The sequence below is a fragment of the Antrostomus carolinensis genome, unplaced genomic scaffold (assembly GCF_000700745.2).
Source record: "Antrostomus carolinensis isolate BGI_N321 unplaced genomic scaffold, ASM70074v2 scaffold10809, whole genome shotgun sequence".
NCBI classification, from domain to species: Eukaryota; Metazoa; Chordata; class Aves; order Caprimulgiformes; family Caprimulgidae; genus Antrostomus; species Antrostomus carolinensis.
Window position 1 is genome coordinate 53927 of NW_010337870.1, and position 373 is coordinate 54299.

The following is a 373-nucleotide window of genomic DNA, read 5'->3' on the forward strand; positions in this document are numbered from 1 at the left end:
ATGCATCCTAGAATGACCTCATTGCATTAACACTTCTTACTGATACAAATTCCTGATGTTTCATAGCTGATTTATGTCTGTTTGCTTGTGCGTGTTTCCAGTCTGTGGTCAGGGAACCTGACTTGTCCTGTGATGAGATTCCTTCTGATGGTCTTTGACAAGCCAATACAATGTGACAGTAGCCATCCTAGTAGACCTGGGCTGGTGAGGGTAATTCTGGTGCCTCATCTCTTGGACAGACCATAGATATATTTGGTACTCCCAGATCTGATTGTGCAGAACTCAGGAGCTGTTCATCAAAGCACTGGAAACCTCTGGAGTTGAATGATGCTCATGTCTAGAACACCTCTGTTACGCTTATAAAGGATGTGCT